The sequence below is a fragment of the Cryptomeria japonica genome, chromosome 2 (genome assembly GCF_030272615.1).
Source record: "Cryptomeria japonica chromosome 2, Sugi_1.0, whole genome shotgun sequence".
In the NCBI taxonomy this organism is placed as follows: Eukaryota; Viridiplantae; Streptophyta; class Pinopsida; order Cupressales; family Cupressaceae; genus Cryptomeria; species Cryptomeria japonica.
The window spans coordinates 179,918,597-179,933,879 of NC_081406.1; positions in this window are offsets into that span (position 1 = coordinate 179,918,597).

Here is a 15,283-nt window from a genome sequence, read left to right on the forward strand (position 1 = left end):
CTCATGAGAAAAATAAAAAACTGTTATCCAAAATTTGATATCCAAAAATATGTGCTTCCCCTGAGCAAATGATCTCCTTTGAATAAGCATTTTTCTCCTCCACTACTCCCCCTTTGGCATCAATGACAAAGGTTGTCAAAAATAGTCAAACAAGTGTAAGAATTTCACCTCAAGGTTTGTAACTGATTGGTTACTGTAGACGTATAAAAATGACCATATTCTTAAATGAATATTTTATGTTCATTTCTCTATTTGATTAAATTCAATTTAATTAAATTATCCACATTCCTCTATTTAATTAAGTAAATTACTCAATTAAATTCACTATACCCATTTAATGAATAAATCATTTTATTCAATTAAATCCCCCCTATCCACTTTTAATTAAATTCTATTTTTTTAAATAGTTTATCCTAAATTAAATAAATCTAATTTATTTAATTTCCCCAAATTGCAACCAAATTGAATTAAATTAACTTTATTTCAATTAAATCCTATTATCCCTCAATCCACTTGCATTTTCCTACATCTCCCACTTGTTTCTTAAACCCCTTTCTAATTTTTTCGAGACCCTTCTAATCAATTCTAAATTAGCCTAACCCATCTCCTAAACTTTGTCACATCCCTAAGCAAGGGGAGATCACTTCTCAAAACCTTAAAGTCTTTGATAACCATTAAAGGCTTCAAGTCTTCAACCACTTAATTTTCCAAAGTCTCCCAAACCATTAATGGTTAATTCAACCCTCGTACATGGTTAGAGACTTTTTGCCTAACTTAACCTTCATCCAACCCAAGGGTTTCATCAAGCCTTTAATGCTTTGACCATGATTATCTCTTAATCATTTGCACAAGAGTTTATCTTTGGATTAACTCTTAATCCAATGGGTAAGCCTAACTTAAGTTTAACCCTTACCTCTAGATAACCATAAGGTCTTCTCAGACATTTAATGCCTCCAACCCCTTCTCTCAACCCAACCCTATGTTGACAATTGTCATCATTTCATTGGTGCAAATTGCAAACATGGATTCCCAACTTTCAAACTCAACCCTTAATCAACTCTTTCAATCCTGACCATCCATTGCCCTACTTTTGCTATAAATAGAGGTCTCATTCCTCCATTTTAAAAATCCAAGTTTGTAGTATCATACTTATGCTCAAATACATTCAAGCTTTCATACCATTTTGTGCTCATCATTTTAGCCTCTCTTTTAACTAGGAATTAGTCTAAATATGCATGTTTAGAATACTTTCTATTATCATTAGCTTAAATCATTGAACTAATATAGTATGCTAGGATAGTTTGTTTACTAACCTTGTCATCTTATAGTTAGTTTATTGCATTTCTAGAATCATGGATAGCTTAGGATGCATCTCATATTAAATCAACAAAAAGCATCCCTCGTTCTTGCATTTGCCATCCCTAAACCATTTTGGTCAGTGATCTGAGAGCAAAAACATTGGTTTGAGGGATGGTGTAAGATAGAGAACCATGGGACCCACCTTGAGAAGCTGAGCCATACTTCATGACTCCATAGCTTGCACCAAAAAGTCATGTGGGTGTGTGAGCAAGGCTCCATAGAGCTCCATTTTTAACATTTTGAGTTCTATCGACCCGCTTTTCCCGCATACATTTCTGGCACCCACCGTGGGGCGCGACCCCATATATCAAATCAGTTTTTGAATTTAACCACTTTTGCAGGTCCGCGGGAAACAGGAATCAGCGCGTGAGAAACATTGTCTGGCGCATCCGGTTAACAGTCTAGCGCATCCTGCTTACTGTTTAGTGCATGGGGTCTATACTCTAGTGCGTGAAGTCCTTTCTTTAGCACATGACTTCCACTAATCTTTTCCTGTAGGTATCAATGCGGGAGAAAAATAGAGTAGCGCATCTGAAAAATAGTTTGGCACATCGGGTCTGTTAGATAGCGCATTCGGCTCACTGTTGAGCTTGTGTAGTCTATTCTATGGCGCGTAAAGTCTTTTCCTTAGCGCATCATCCCACTAGTATTTTCCTATAGGTCTTGGCATGGGAGAAAAACAAAATAGCGCATCAAAAAAATAGCTTAGCGCATTGGGGGCACATAATAGCGCATAGGTGCTTTTTCTTAGTGCATAGACATCATTTCTTAGCACATCTACTCTATAGTTTAGTGCATAGAGTTGGCAGAGGCAAAAATTTATGACAGAGTCAAAAATTAGGCTTGGAGGAGGACAAATATATGGAATATAACATTTAAGTATAAGTGACATTTCCTCTTCTCTTTTTTCTTTCTTATACTTTAAGTTATATTCCATATATATTGTCAAGATGTTTGAGAGGGGTTTCAGACCTCTAGGAGTTGTAATGCAAAATCTAATTTTTGGAAGATCCTCCAAAATTCAGACTTAGACAAATTTTAGAGCATTTCAGGATCAGGATTGTAAAATTTGTAACCAAGATCAAAATTTAGGCTTGTGTAAGCCCACACTAACATTTGATCACTGACTATGTGTAGGTTCTAATATTTTTTGTGCAGGGGAAGGAGTTAGTTTAGAGGCTTTAAGTTTCTTTTTTTACTTTCTTTCAACAAAAGTTGGTTAAAAAGAACTCACTCTCCTTTTTGCAAAAGTTAAAATAAACCTCATCATTTCATTTGGATGCATAAAATGAACTTCATGCCTTCCTTTTTGGTGTTTTAAAATAAAACTTCATCTTTTCCTTATTGCATGGTAAAAAGAACAACAAAGAAAACCTTTCATTCCTGGAAAAACACTTCATTTTGGAAGCTGTAAAAAGAACCAACAATCTTTACTTTGGAAAAAGTTTTAAAAAGAACCTCACCATCCTTTGGTGTTTAAAAGGATTCACTTCATTTCGCAAAGTAAAAGAACCTCATCTTCATTTTGTGCAAGGCAAAGAGGGAAAGTTTTCCCCTATCAACATTAATTTTGTTGACCAAACATCACGATTTACTTTGTTGACCAAGCTTATTTTTCAAAGGTTTTTGGAAATACACACTTTGCTATGAAAGGTTAAAAAGAACATCATGCTTTTTGGAGCAACATCTCTAAATAGAAGTTAGCAAATCATTGTCTTGAAGGCTAAAAAGAACCTTGTTTTCCTTGTCTCGAAAGTGGAAGGAATATGCTCTCCCCTTAACTGGGTGATAAAAAATCCAGACCACTCTTACAGCTTTCTTTACTTCAAGCAATAAATCCTTTAGCAGGCCTGCCTTCCCAAGGGGTTGGAAACAACTCTTAAATCCATTTATGGCCAGTGTGAGGGGAACGACCTAAGTGGGGAACAACTTTGATGCCAAGTGTTCCAACCCACTATAATCAAAAGTGGAAAGTGACGAAAGTCCTTTTCAACGGTTGCGTGTAATGATTAGCCTTCCCCCAGTATCCTTGTGATACGTAAAGCCTTTGTTCTAAAGGTTGCGAAGCCTCCTGAGGGAGTTTATCACTAACGGCCGAACAAGAAGCCTGATTATGAACCATAGAAATAGAAACCTTGAGCTGAGTCAATAACCAAACATTGGCAATATCATAGTGCAAGGGTGGGGAAGAATCTGCCCCCAAGATTACTCACCATATATCTCCCAAGATAACTACTCAATTGTGAAGCAATTAACTTTGAGTTAATTTCTGGCAAAAGGCAAAAAAATGGGTGCCTTCTAGAGGGTGACAAGGCTGTTTGAGCTGATGGAGTATCGAGACTAGTGGGCTATGATATTGTCAATGACTTTTGAATAAAGAGTCTATCTAATGTGTCTTTTGTTGTAGATCAAACCAGTGATAACATCAAGGATTTGAACACATCCTCAAAAGAATATACACTCAATGTTTAGCATTAGGATGATCATTGTCTTCATGTGTGCTATGTATTCTTGTCGCAAATGTTAAAATATCTTGCAAAGTATCCAACAATCAAACTCAAAATTCAGTTCAAACAAGGAAGAATCATAAAGTGGAGAAGATTTCCAAATCCAACAAAGCATCTTTTGAGATGGTTATCAACATTTCAACTATCTTTAGGAAAGACTTTCATCCAACAAGATTAGGGGAATATAAAACCAAGTGATCAAGAGTTTATCTATTTGACTTAGTAAGCTTGAGTATCCAAAAAGAAATCATCTATCAAAATCACAAGTGTTAAAAATTCCAAAAATCGTAGAAAAACAACCAAGTCAAAATATATCAGGGTAGTTTAGTGCATGAGAGCAACTTCTTAGCACGTGGGGATCTTTTAGCGCATTAGACCTTCACCTTAGCGTATTAAGTCTTAACATTAGTGCTTCATAGAAATCCAATTCTAGCAGTTTCAAGTAGCACGTTTTGAAAACAATTTAGCACGTTGAAGCATTAGCTTAGCGCGTGGAAGCCAAACTTTAGCGCGCAGGGTTTAATAGTTAGTGCATTGGTGGCCCATATTGGCGCATGACCTTTTTGAACCAAGGCAAAAGAAAAATAAACCAGTTAGCACGTATCAGGGGGCAGCATAGCACATGGAGTCTTTTCTCTAGCACGTTGAGAATTTGTTTTAGCGCCTCTAGTCTCTATCTTAGCTCATGGTCAAAACTCAGAAAACTAGAGAGCAAAAAAAGCCTTTCTAGAAAAAGTTTTCAAACTTCTTGAGTATCCTTTCAGGTCCAATATCAAACACAATCACAAGAAATCAACTCAAAACACCAGAGAAATCATTTCCAAATCAAACAAGTTAGTCTTAGAACAAAAGTTGTCAAATCCAAAACTAGCTAAAGATAAGATTTTATCCTATCAAAATCAGGTATTATCATCACCTTGATCAAAAGTTCCATCATCTAAAGGATTCTATCAAACAAAAAACATACCAAGTTTAAAACTTAAGTTGTCAAATCAAGTTTCCATATCGAGAGACTTTATCCATATCATTTGACACACTTTGTCGTGACGGGGCATCTAAACCTTCATTTGATAAAAGTAGACTTAAGTTTCCAAATGAAGTATCTCAATCCAAACATTGAAGGAAACCATTGATCATTTGTGTATGACCACTCCTCATATTTTGAGACAAGCAAGTCTTCATCAAAAACTAAGTTAAAGAAGAGACAACCTAGTCCTAGGACCCTTATCAATAAGAGTAAATTTCTCTACATCAAACTATCAAAAACATCAACTTTTATCATTCGTATGACCATTCATCATCAAACCAAGAAAAAGGAAACTCAGTTAAAGGAAATGAGTCCTAACATAAATCAAGATCACAATATCTTGACTTCCCAATCTGATCCCATCTTCGATCAAGATCCCACCTGTCAAGAATCTTATGATGATCCCCTAATCTTTTGGTATTCCATCCATGATGACCCCCTTTCATCTCAAGAGAAGAGTCCCATTCAACATCCACCTCCTAAGAAAAAGCATGATATCCCTTCCATATCGTCCACTAATCTAATTCAAAATCAAGAGGAAAGCACAAACTCAAATGATCCTAGTCCAAGTCAAGATCAAGATCAAGTAATCTCTTCATCCTCCAAATCTATCTTAGGTCATTTCATTCCAAAGTCAATCTCTTCATCCTCCAAATCTATCTTAGGTCCTTTCATTCCAAAGTCAATCTCTTCTTCCAAATCTATCTTAGGTTCTTTCATTCCAAACTCAATCTCTTCATCCTCCAAATCTTTCATTCCAAAGTCAATCTCTTCTTCCAAATCTATCTTAGGTCCTTTCATTCCACAATCAAACTCTTCATCCCTTCCATCTATCTTGGGTCCTTACCTTCCTCAATCACTAATCGATCACCTCAAATGATCCACAAGCAAGATCAACAAAGGAACACATCTTTGAAATTCTTTCAACCCTCTATCTAAACATCTTTCCAAAACTATTCTTCTATCATTTCCTCTATCTATTTTGGGTCCTTCTGTCCCAAAATTCAATTTTCCTCCATCTCTTCATCACTTCTCAAGTACCAACACTCATCCTGAAAACATTTCTATCTATCCTCGCACAAATCTTCAAACATTCTATCTATAAATCCAACACCTCTTTCCATCCCTATCATTCAATCCTTCGCATAAAATCTTTCATCTGTGAGATAGGCATTTGTGTCATTTTGTCACATGCTTGCCCATGCTCAAATCTCATGTTTAGTCCTTTTCTTAGATATATATTCATGAAATGCTTCAGAATCCGAGGTTGTTCCTCTTTAACACTTTCTTTGGTTGGGATATACACTCAATCCAGAAAAGAACCACTTATCGTATCTTGGTACTGACATCTTTTGATTACTATATCTCATACACTTAATTGATTGCTCTAAATCATTGTGATCTCTTAAATTGAAGACATGGCTAGTGAAAAATCTAAAATCTTGCTTCAGTGCCACTGTAATTATCAAACCCATGTAAGTTTCATCACTTACAAGCCAATGCAAGATAAATAAAGAGAAAAAAGAAATATCAAAAGAATGAGCAAGAAAGTGCATATCAAGAAAAGCAAAATGCAATGAAAAGCAATATCAAAATGATTGGCTATGGGAACATGCAAGTAACTCCATTGGGGCTATGGACGCCTGGCTGGAAATGGAGCAATATTTGTGAGATTACAGTGATAACCTCGTCGGGGCTATGGATGCTGGCTGGCAGTGAGGCTCTATCCAGGATGCTTTTGAAGTCAGGGTGACTCGTGTAGCTAGCCATGTTGGATTTTGAAGATTACAATGATCATATGAGCCAGAATGAACCCACTTGCACGCACATGGGTAATCAAAGACTAAGTACCTTGATCCAGTTTGGGATTCTTCTTCCCTTTTGAGTCTACTTCCCAGTTGCTAGAAATGTTCAGTTGAATTTTCTAGAGGTTCCAAGTGTGGGTTGGGTCTCTATCTTTGAAAAGTTCAGAAACACTTATTCAGATGGTGCTAAATACTATGACAATCTTACATATCACCTTTTTGCAAATGGAAACCTCTATGCTTGGGGGCAAAGTTCATCCACTCTATTCTTCCTACCATATCTCCCATGTCCTCTAATCCATATCCCTTTTCCTATCTATTCATTTCTTCTATCATCCAATTATTTGTACAATCTTGCTTCACTCTAATCCATATCCCTTATCCTATCTATTCATTTCTTCTATCATCCAATTATTTCTACAATCTTGCTTCACTCTAATTCATATCTATCTATCCTATCTATTCATTGCTTCCATCATCCAGTGCTATCTATATCCTATCTCTATCCATATCCCCTTTTTCATCCTTGATCTTGATCAAAACTATGGACAACAAATCTATTTCCACCTCAATGGTTCAGTCATCCATTCATCCATTCCTTGTCTTGATATACATTAGGGCAACCAAATACATCTTTCTTTTAATCCAAAAACTCAAAAAAATCAAAATATCCAAAAACTCAAAAAAATCAAAATATCCAAAAACTCAAAAAAAAAAAAAAATCCAAAAACTCAAAAAAAATCAAAATATCAAAAAACTAAAAATCGACAAAATAAAAAAAAATCAAAGCATGAACACATGAACCATCCATCAAATCAGATCAACAACAGGAAAACTCTCAAAGTCTGCAATCAAACTTATCACATGTCTTGTTAATCAATTCATTACTTGAAATCAACATCAACATCGACATGTCTTATACAAGGATAGGTACACTCGAAACCAGACAGATCGGTCTTATAAGGGGTACTCACTCTTTGAAACCAGACATTCTTATCAATCATCAACCAAATCATAACAATGACATCAATTAGTATGACTACTGGATTTTATTCTAGTTAGCCTTATCTTTATCAATTTATGGAAACACATGTTTCACAAATCATATTGTACATATCATATCCACCCATCTGAGGCATCACCAGAAATTCAGAAATGCTTATCAATCTTGGACATACTTAGTGTAGTTACTGTCCTTGGTTTATCTGAAACAATTATCCAAATAATATCCCACCATGGCTAGGTGATTAGTGTACATATCCATATCGAAGTAGTATCAACAACAAGGGGCAAAATTCTGACCTCGCTGGGGGCCTTTCGCGTTCAAGATTTTCAACATCAGACCAAAAATGTAGCAAGACAACAAGGATCAAAACAACCAACAAATGCCAAATGACAATGTGAGAAGGCTAAACATCATAGACTTGAACTAATTTCAACTAAACAAAGATCTATTTGCAAGATGTTTTAATTGACAAGAATACATTTCCAATAGCATGCATGATTACTTATGGTTGTTAATTTTTCCTTATCATATCTCCTGAGCACCTCTAGGATGTCTTACGACTAGAGAAGCAAGGAAGGAATGTGATGTTTTATTTGTCTTCTATCTGTGAGTGAAGTCTTTTGCCATGCAAATTTGTCCTATGAAGAAATCAGGTGGCATATCGCTGAGGACATTTCAAATTTGTATGGGACAAAGGTTAACTCTTGTATGTTTACGCAATCCACACTCAGGTCATCCTGGTTCAATTATACCTTGACGCTTGTGCTATCTTGCAAAATCAAACATCATGTAAATTTTTCTCTGGTCATTATGGTTCAATTATACCATTGTGCTTGTATAAATTTTCAACATATCCTCAACAAATCAATGCTCAATGATGATACCTACAAAGAAGCAAACAACATATGGTTGTGTCGGGATGACAAATTCAGAATAAGGATGCTCCAAAAACATAGTTGCATATCATTTTACAATTAGTTACATAGTTGCATATCATTTTTTTGCATATCATTTTACAATAAGTTGCATATCATTTTTCAATTAGTTGCATATTACGCATATCATTTTACACTTAGTTCCATATCATTACCATACATCTCAAAGATACATTTCACAGCATATAAAATCATACATCTCATTTTTCAAGATACATCTCATAAATATATTAAAAGCATACATCCTGCATCATACATTATATCATATATTTAAGCATTGCATCATCATCACATAACGAAAAGAACACATAAGCACATACATCCATATAACACACCACATGATCAAAGATAATGATGCCATATATAAATATATATATATATATCTCCCACAAATGATCAAAATGTACAAAATCTATCCTCTCTGTGTCCAGTACAAAGAATACAATGATCAAAAATACAACAGAGACCACGTCTCTCAAGTATGGCTATCCCCTGACGGAGATGGTCTGGCTCTAGATGTCCCCACCCCTGGATCTTCAAGGGGATCCTGTCTCGATGGCCCTATCACACCTCAGCTCTCAGACCACGACCCAGTATCTCAAGATTGACTGGATCTCGATTGTGTAAAGCTCTGTACTCGGTGATCCCTGGGTACAGCAGCCTCATAGTACTGGCGGTAGTACTCTGCCTCCTGAGCTCTCAAAGATAGCTCTCTCAGGGTGTCTCTCATCAGACCACCCGCCGCTGCTCTCTACACGCTGGCTACAAGCTCCTCCACTCAACCCCTCTGCTCTATCTCTGTGTCCCGCTCAGTGGTCAACTGCGCAATCTACCACTGATATGTCAAAACCCGTGCCTGCAGCTACTGTACAGTCACCTGCAGGGTCCGAATCTGAGCATCCTCAACATGAGTAGGGACACGAACCCGTAGTGGTACCTGTGCAGGGGCATCCCCTCTAACTCTGCCTATCCTCGGTGCTGGAGGTGGGAGCACATCCGTCCTCCTCCTTTGTGCTGGTCACCTCACCTCATCAGTACCCCCCACTACAGCTAGCACCTCCCCCACCCTCCCCTCTCCACCGGCTCCAATAGCTAATCCACCTCTCCCCCTGTCTATCACCGCTTGTCTAACTGCTCTCTCCACACCTCTATCTCCTCTCCTCCCTCTATCTCCCTACCTCCCTCTCACTCCTCTCCCTCGCTGTCCTCCTCCACCATCTCCATCATCCTCATCATCTCCCTCTCCCTCCTCATCATCATCATCGAATGCTAGCCGCATCTCCTTGGGATCTGATATCCTCGCCACTGCCCGCGTGGCAAACAATCTCATGAACTCATTGGTCATGCCCGCATCCAAAATCTCTGGGGCATAATCCCATATCTGACCCGCCAAACCGACAAACTCCTCCACTGCCACCACGCTATCAATGGTCGGGCCCCAATCTGATACATCCTCCCTCCGCTGTCCATATAAGCAAGCCCCCTAAGGTATACCCTGCTGTCGACCAAACTGTCTCAAAACTCTAGTCACCACAAACCTCTCAATCACAAATAGGGTCCTCCCAATTAGGTATCTCATCATAAAAATGTAGGGCATCTCCAGCCCATCCTCTGCCCACACCTCACACCCTATATATGGTCGCCATGTGACCCTATCGATGTCATCCAGCACTCTCCTCTAATGCTCTAGTTTGCCCAGCTTCTGTTGGACAACTAGACCCCTGTATCCATAAGTATATGTGCATCCAATGGGCCTAGCAGCCGGAATGTGCTCCCAGCACCATACCTGTAAGAGCGTCATGCCAGCTAACAAACTGCCATAACCTAGGTATACCACCTCGTGCAGGTCCCTATACAGATGGGCTAGCATAGCCGATCCCCACGCAAACCTGCGACCCTATGTGACCATCTCCTCTAACACCAGCCCCCATCCCATAGAGAATCCCTTTGACCTACGATTAGGACAAAGGAATCCAACAATAAACCCTGCTAGTACTGATGGAAGTGGTGCATAATCAAGGTCTAGGAACTCCTGCCATGGGATCTCATATCCGTAGATTGTCTCATCGTGAAAAATGCGGCGAAGTGCCTCTGTACCACCCTCCTCCGACTGCTCATATGGTAGTAGTGCACCTACTACTAGTATGCACAGAATCCAGTAACAGTACTCTGGTGTGACTGTCATCACACCTATGGCAAAATGGAAGGTGTTCATGTCGCTGTTCCACCTCTCTACGAGCACTGTAAGCAGCCCCTAGTTCACAGTGAACCGAGGCATATCCAACAGGGATGTCAACCCGCATCTCTCAATAATATCTAGGTCGGCCTATGTCAACTGTGGTATCAGAGTCCAAGGCCTAGGAAATCGCTCACACGACTGCACCAAGCCCAATTGCTCCTGTCAACCAGCAAAACAAGTCCAATATCAGTTTCCACATCATAACCAAGATATCAAAATCAAACTCACATCAACAACATGAAACAATTTGCTCATCTACATCAAGTTCAAAATCCTATCATTTCATATCAACTTGTAAAACAACTCAAGTTATCAAAAACCATATCAAAACTTGTAACACAACTCAAGTCTCCAAAATCACATAAACTTGTAAAACAAATCAAGTTTCCCACCCATATCAGCTTGTAAAATAACTCAAGTTTCCAACCCATATCAGCTTGTAACACAAATCAGGCTTCACACATTAAACTTGAAACAGAGTGCAAAAACAAATCATCTTTTGATCAACACAACACATTGATATCTATGCATAACTTGACATATCACAAATCAAAACAAGTTATATCAACACTCATATTGGATGCATCAATAAAAACCAAGACAGTAAAACACAACAATTTCACAAATCAACTCATCTCGCAAAATTTTTTTTGCATGCGCTAACACAGATTGTCGCTGCACTAAAATCCACCAACACGCTAGGCTATTTTACTTGCGCACTAATCTATTTACCCTATGCGCTAGACTGACTCTACGCGCTAATCTTTTGCCCCCATGTGCCACCCAACCTACCTTATGTGCTAAAACCTATCTACGCGCTAACCTATACCTCGATGATGCTACCTATTTGACCCTATGTGCTAGGTCTACCCTACGCGCTAAAACCCCTTACCCATGTGAACCCCTATGACCCCTATGCACTAGGTCTACCCTACGTGCTACCCTACTGACCTGACGCGCTACCCTACGTTTGGCATGCACTGTTTTCACTCCCTGCGCTAACCTAGACTTTCTATGCACTACGCTATTTTATTTCGGACGCAACCCTAAAATTCAGCTTCATGCGCTACCTAAATTTTCGTATGTGCTACTTTGTGACTTTGACGCGCTAAAACGCTAAAACCAAATTTCAAAAATCAAAAAATGACCAAAAATGACCAAATCAAAAATCAAAAAAGGGTCAAAAGTGTTGACTTACTGGTGGTCCATATGCGGCAGGTCTCCGGTACCTCCGAACGCGCTCAAAATGATGCCTGGAATACGGAATATGCATTTTTCTCTTCTCTCCAAATTCTCTTTCTCCAAAGTCAACAATGCACAAATGAATCAAATTAAAACACTTTTCCCCTTTTATAGGAGGAAAATGAAATTAGGGTTAGCCAACTGGACATGTAATGTGGTCGCGGTCTCCCCTATACCCTACATAATGTACATTATCGGGAGATGAATCAATTTCCACATTTCACATAGCCAAAATCATACACACCACATACAAATCATCAATTCCAATCAAAATTTTCAAAATATTGATTCATCTCCCGAGGGGGCATCACGCATCAAATCAAATCTGCGGCACGACTTGCAAACCATAAAAGCGATACAAATATTTCATTTGATCATAAATCATGATAACACATCATTTTCTTTGAAATAACATGTGCACACACGTCACTTCAAAGAGGGGCAAAATGTAGACGTATAAAAATGACCATATTCGTAAATGAATATTTTATGTTCATTTCTCTATTTGATTAAATTCAATTTAATTAAATTATCCACATTCCTCTATTTAATTAAGTAAATTACTCAATTAAATTCACTATACCCATTTAATGAATAAATCATTTTATTCAATTAAATCCCCCCTATCCACTTTTAATTAAATTCAAATTTAATTAAATAGTTTATCCTAAATTAAATAAATCTAATTTATTTAATTTCCCCAAATTGCAACCAAATTGAATTAAATTAACTTTATTTCAATTAAATCCTATTATCCCTCCATCCACTTGCATTTTCCTACATCTCCCACTTGCTTCCTAAACCCCTTCCTAATTTCTTCTAGACCCTTCTAATCAATTCTAAATTAGCCTAACCCATCTCCTAAACTTTGTCACATCCCTAAGCAAGGGGAGGTCACTTCTCAAAACCTTAAAGTCTTTGATAACCATTAAAGGCTTCAAGTCTTCAACCACTTAATTTTCCAAAGTCTCCCAAACCATTAATGGTTAATTCAACCCTCTTACATGGTTAGAGACTTTTTGCCTAACTTAACCTTCATCCAACCCAAGGGTCTCATCAAGCCTTTAATGCTTTGACCATGATTATCTCTTAATCATTTGCACAAGAGTTTATCCTTGGATTAACTCTTAATCCAATGAGTAAGCCTAACTTAAGTTTAACCCTTACCTCTAGATAACCATAAGGTCTTCTCAGGCATTTAATGCCTCCAACCCCTTCTCTCAACCCAACCCTATGTTGACAATTGTCATCATTTCATTGGTGCAAATTGCAAACATGGATTCCCAACTTTGAAACTCAACCCTTGATCAACTCTTTCAACCTTGATCATCCATTGCCCTATTTTTGCTATAAATAGAGCTCTCATTCCTCCATTTTAAAAATCCAAGTTTGTAGTATCATACTTATGCTCAAATACATTCAAGCTTTCATACCATTTTGTGCTCATCATTTCAGCCTCTCTTTTAACTAGGAATTAGTCTAAATATGCATGTTTAGAATACTTTCTATTATCATTAACTTAAATCATTGAACTAATATAGTATGCTAGGATAGTTTGTTTACTAACCTTGTCATCTTATAGTTAGTTTATTGCATTTCTAGAATCATGCATAGCTTAGGATGCATCTCATATTAAATCAACAAAAAGCATCCCTCGTTCTTACATTTGCCATCCCTAAACCATTTTGGTCAGTGATCTGAGAGCAAAAACATTGGTTTGAGGGACCGTGTAAGATAGAGAACCATGGGACCCACCTTGGGAAGCTGAGCTATACTTCATGACTCCATAGCTTGCACCAAAAAGTCCTGTGGGTGTGTGAGCAAGGCTCCATAGAGCTCCGTTTTTCACATTTTGAGTTCTATCGACCCGCTTTTCCCGCATACAGTTACAATTTGAAAAATATCTGCCAAAATTAAATTCAAACTCTACATAAACCTTTTCCTATCATTCAAAGTTGCCCCACTCTATTGGATCAAGTCGATGAGATAGTGCATGTGTTCTTCCAGTGATCGCTCTCCTTGAAGTAATGCCTTAGAGATTTCAATTCTCATAGAGATAAGATTGTCCAACTTAGGACCAAGTTTATCTTTAAGTTCTCAGGAATTTGACCTTATCCTTGCCTTTTATTTCTCAAGTTTCTCTAATTTCTCCTCAAAACCTGCCATTTCCTGCTCAATAACTGATATATGTCTAAATGAACCAATTATATTATCAGCTATGTCATCAATTTCTTTTTGTGTTGTACTGATCTCCTTATCTATGTCCTATGTCAAAAGGTGAGGTTTGCATGTTTCCCTATATAGTTCCTTGTGCTCCAAAATTGTAGAATTAAGTATCAGTAATAATGCATTCAAGTGATCTGTACACTTCTTTATAATGTCTTCAAAGAATTTTTTTTTCTCTTTTTCAACTCTATCCTTAATTGTGTCCTCATTCACCTTGTCAATAGTTATAACATTATCAACAATGAATTTGGACAATGTGTCCAATTTACCTAAAGAATCCTTAATATGATCTATGTTAAAATTTGGTGCAATCAACTTAAGAACTGGTAAAGTGTTGTCAATTGCCTTATAGGCCAATGCATTGCAATCCATTATCTTCTTGACTGAATCCAAAAGTACCTCTATAACATTGGTAGGTTTGTATTCACCTGTAGATGTGCCAGATGTCTAACCAATTATCTTTATTACCTCTTTGCTTCCATTAGATGTATCCATTTTGCTTGTATTTACCTCCGGTGGATTAGTCTGGGTTTGCATCTCAACCTGCAAAGGTTTCTCAGACTGTTTTAATGTCTCTGTGATTTTTGGTTTCATTGTTTCTATGTACACCTGTGCCTCAGCTTGTTTCTTTGAGAGTTCAACTATTGGTATCTCTATCGTCGGTGGCCTTGTGCAAGTACCTTTATCTTTAGTGGGTTTTTCAGTCTCTGACGGTTGCTCTGTTTGGGTTGGGATGTCAGCTTCCTGAGAGTCACCTGTTTGTGCCAGTTCCTCTAAAATCTTTTCATTATCAACAATGTCTACTTTAGCCTCTAAATTATCTTTATCCACAACAATGTTTACCTCTTGAGTATCCACATTCATGGTAAAGAGTATCTCTGATTCAGGATTAGTATCATCATGTGTAATACCTTTAGTGTTAATAACTAGTGGATCT